The following is a 4,302-nucleotide window of genomic DNA, read 5'->3' on the forward strand; positions in this document are numbered from 1 at the left end:
ACTCCTGCTGGAGTGCTGGTCTTCAGAGGGGGGGGGGGGATCCCTTCTCTCTCTCTCTTGTCTCTCTCATGCTGGGGTCTACACTCCTGCTGGAGTGCTGGTCTTCAGAGGGGGGGGGTCCCTTCTCTCTCCCTCTCTCTCATGCTGGGGTCTGCACTCCTGCTGGAGTGCTGGTCTTCAGAGGGGGGGGGTCCCTTCTCTCTCTCTCTCTCTCATGCTGGGGTCTGCACTCCTGCTGGAGTGCTGGTCTTCAGAGGGTGGGGGGGGGGGTCCCTTCTCTTTCTCTCTCTCTCATGCTGGGGTCTGCACTCCTGCTGGAGTGCTGGTCTTCAGAGGGGGGGGTCCCTCCTCTCTCTCTCTTGTCTCTCCATGCTGGGGGTCTGCACTCCTGCTGGAGTGCTGGTCTTCAGAGGGGGGGTCCCTTCTCTCTCTCTGCTTGTCTCTCCATGCTGGGGTCTGCACTCCTGCTGGAGTGCTGGTCTTCAGAGGGGGGGGGGGGTCCCTTCTCTCTCTCTGCTCGTCTCTCCATGCTGGGGTCTGCACTCCTGCTGGAGTGCTGGTCTTCAGGGGGGGGGTCCCTTCTCTCTCTCTCTCTCTCATATGCTGGGGTCTGCACTCCTGCTGGAGTGCTGGTCTTCAGAGGGGGGGGGATCCCTTCTCTCTCTCTCTTGTCTCTCTCATGCTGGGGTCTGCACTCCTGCTGGAGTGCTGGTCTTCAGAGGGGGGGGGTCCCTTCTCTCTCTCTCATGCTGGGGTCTGCACTCCTGCTGGAGTGCTGGTCTTCAGAGGGGGGGGGGTCCCTTCTCTCTCTCTCATGCTGGGGTCTGCACTCCTGCTGGAGTGCTGGTCTTCAGAGGGGGGGGTCCCTTCTCTCTCTCTCTCTCTCATGCTGGGGTCTGCACTCCTGCTGGAGTGCTGGTCTTCAGAGGGGGGGTCCCTTCTCTCTCTCTCTTGTCTCTCCATGCTGGGGTCTGCACTCCTGCTGGAGTGCTGGTCTTCAGAGGGGGGGGGGGGTCCCTTCTCTCTCTTTGCTTGTCTCACCATGCTGGGGGTCTGCACTCCTGCTGGAGTGCTGGTCTTCAGAGGGGGGGTCCCTTCTCTCTCTCTCTCTCTCATGCTGGGGTCTGCACTCCTGCTGGAGTGCTGGTCTTCAGAGGGGGGGGGGTCCCTTCTCTCTCTCTCTCTCTCATGCTGGGGTCTGCACTCCTGCTGGAGTGCTGGTCTTCAGAGGGGGGGCGTCCCTTCTCTCTCTCTCTCTCTCATGCTGGGGTCTGCACTCCTGCTGGAGTGCTGGTCTTCAGAGGGGGGGGGGGATCCCTTCTCTCTCTCTCTCTCTCATGCTGGGGTCTGCACTCCTGCTGGAGTGCTGGTCTTCAGAGGGGGGGGTCCCTCCTCTCTCTCTCTTGTCTCTCCATGCTGGGGGTCTGCACTCCTGCTGGAGTGCTGGTCTTCAGAGGGGGGGGTCCCTTCTCTCTCTCTGCTTGTCTCTCCATGCTGGGGTCTGCACTCCTGCTGGAGTGCTGGTCTTCAGAGGGGGGGGGGGTCCCTTCTCTCTCTCTGCTCGTCTCTCCATGCTGGGGTCTGCACTCCTGCTGGAGTGCTGGTCTTCAGGGGGGGGGGTCCCTTCTCTCTCTCTCTCTCTCATATGCTGGGGTCTGCACTCCTGCTGGAGTGCTGGTCTTCAGAGGGGGGGGGGTCCCTTCTCTCTCTCTCATGCTGGGGTCTGCACTCCTGCTGGAGTGCTGGTCTTCAGAGGGGGGGGGGTCCCTTCTCTCTCTCTCATGCTGGGGTCTGCACTCCTGCTGGAGTGCTGGTCTTCAGAGGGGGGGGGGTCCCTTCTCTCTCTCTCTCTCTCTCATGCTGGGGTCTGCACTCCTGCTGGAGTGCTGGTCTTCAGAGGGGGGGTCCCTTCTCTCTCTCTCTTGTCTCTCCATGCTGGGGTCTGCACTCCTGCTGGAGTGCTGGTCTTCAGAGGGGGGGGGGGTCCCTTCTCTCTCTTTGCTTGTCTCACCATGCTGGGGGTCTGCACTCCTGCTGGAGTGCTGGTCTTCAGAGGGGGGGGGGTCCCTTCTCTCTCTCTGCTCGTCTCACCATGCTGGGGTCTTCACTCCTGCTGGAGTGCTGGCCTTCAGAGGGGGGGGGTCCCTTCTCTCTCTCTGCTCGTCTCACCATGCTGGGGTCTTCACTCCTGCTGGAGTGCTGGTCTTCAGAGGGGGGGGGGGGGTCCCTTCTCTCTCTCTCTTGTCTCACCATGCTGGGGGTCTGCACTCCTGCTGGAGTGCTGGTTGTCAGAGGGGGGGGTCCCTTCTCTCTCTCTCTCTCTCTCTCTCTCTCTCATGCTGGGGTCTGCACTCCTGCTGGAGTGCTGATCTTCAGAGAGGGGGGGGGGGGTCCCTTCTCTCTCTCTTGTCTCTCCATGCTGGGGTCTGCACTCCTGCTGGAGTGCTGGTCTTCAGAGGGGGGGGGGGTCCCTTCTCTCTCTCTTGTCTCTCTCATGCTGGGGTCTGCACTCCTGCTGGAGTGCTGGTCTTCAGGGGGGGGGTCCCTTCTCTCTCTCTGCTTGTCTCTCCATGTTGGGGTCTGCACTCCTGCTGGAGTGCTGGTCTTCAGGGGGGGGTCCCTTCTCTCCCTCTCTTGTCTCTCCATGCTGGGGTCTGCACTCCTGCTGGAGTGCTGGTCTTCAGAGGGGGGGGGGGGGTCCCTTCTCTCTCTCTCTCTCTCTCTCCATGCTGGGGTCTGCACTCCTGCTGGAGTGCTGGTCTTCAGAGGGGGGGGGGGGTCCCTTCTCTCTCTCTCTCTCTCTCATGCTGGGGTCTTCACTCCTGCTGGAGTGCTGGTCTTCAGAGGGGGGGGGGTCCCTTCTCTCTCTCTCTTCTCTCTCTCATGCTGGGGTCTGCACTCCTGCTGGAGTGCTGGTCTTCAGGGGGGGGGGGGGGTCCCTTCTCTCTCTCTCTTGTCTCTCAATGCTGGGGTCTGCACTCCTGCTGGAGTGCTGGTCTTCAGAGTGGGGGTGGGTCCCTTCTCTCTCTGCTTGTCTCACCATGCTGGGGTCTGCACTCCTGCTGGAGTGCTGGTCTTCAGAGGGGGGGGGGTCCCTTCTCTCTCTCTTGTCTCTCTCATGCTGGGGTCTGCACTCCTGCTGGAGTGCTGGTCTTCAGAGGGGGGGTCCCTTTTCTCTCTCTCTTGTCTCTCCTTGCTGGGGGTCTGCACTCCTGCTGGAGTGCTGGCCTTCAGAGGGGGGGGGGGTCCCTTCTCTCTCTCTCTTGTCTCTCCATGCTGGGGTCTGCACTCCTGCTGGAGTGCTGGCCTTCGGAGGGGGGGGGGGGGATCCCTTCTCTCTCTCTCTCTCTCTCCATGCTGGGGTCTGGACTCCTGCTGGAGTGCTGGTCTTCAGAGGGGGGGGGTCCCTTCTCTCCCTCTCTTGTCTCTCCATGCTGGGGTCTGCACTCCTGCTGGAGTGCTGGTCTTCAGAGGGGGGGGGGTCCCTTCTCTCTCTCTCTTGTCTCTCCATGCTGGGGGTCTGCACTCCTGCTGGAGTGCTGGTCTTCAGAGAGGGGGGGGGGTCCCTTCTCTCTCTCTTGTCTCTCCATGCTGGGGTCTGCACTCCTGCTGGAGTGCTGGTCTTCAGAGGGGGGGGGGGGGTCCCTTCTCTCTCTCTCTTGTCTCTCCATGCTGGGGGTCTGCACTCCTGCTGGAGTGCTGGTCTTCAGATCTTCAGAGGGGGGGGGTCCCTTCTCTCTCTCTGCTTGTCTCACCATGCTGGGGGTCTGCACTCCTGCTGGAGTGCTGGTCTTCAGAGGGGTGGGGGGGGTCCCTTCTCTCTCTCTCTTGTCTCTCCATGCTGGGGTCTGCACTCCTGCTGGAGTGCTGGTCTTCAGAGGGGGGGGGGGTCCCTTCTCTCTCTCTCTCATGCTGGGGTCTGCACTCCTGCTGGAGTGCTGGTCTTCAGAGGGGGGGGGTCCCTTCTCTCTCTCTCTTGTCTCTCCATGCTGGGGTCTGCACTCCTGCTGGAGTGCTGGTCCTCAGAGGGGGGGTCCCTTCTCTCTCTCTGCTCGTCTCACCATGCTGGGGTCTGCACTCCTGCTGGAGTGCTGGTCTTCAGAGGGGGGGGGGGTCCCTTCTCTCTCTCTCTCTTGTCTCTCCATGCTGGGGCTCAGCACTCCTGCTGGAGTGCTGGTCTTCAGAGGGGGGGGGTCCCTTCTCTCTCTCTCTCTCTCTCTCTCTCTCTCATGCTGGGGTCTGCACTCCTGCTGGAGTGCTGGTCTTCAGAGGGGGGGGGTCCCCTCTCTCTCTCTCTTGTCT

Source organism: Lissotriton helveticus, chromosome 12, assembly GCF_964261635.1.
Source record: "Lissotriton helveticus chromosome 12, aLisHel1.1, whole genome shotgun sequence".
Classification (NCBI taxonomy): Eukaryota; Metazoa; Chordata; class Amphibia; order Caudata; family Salamandridae; genus Lissotriton; species Lissotriton helveticus.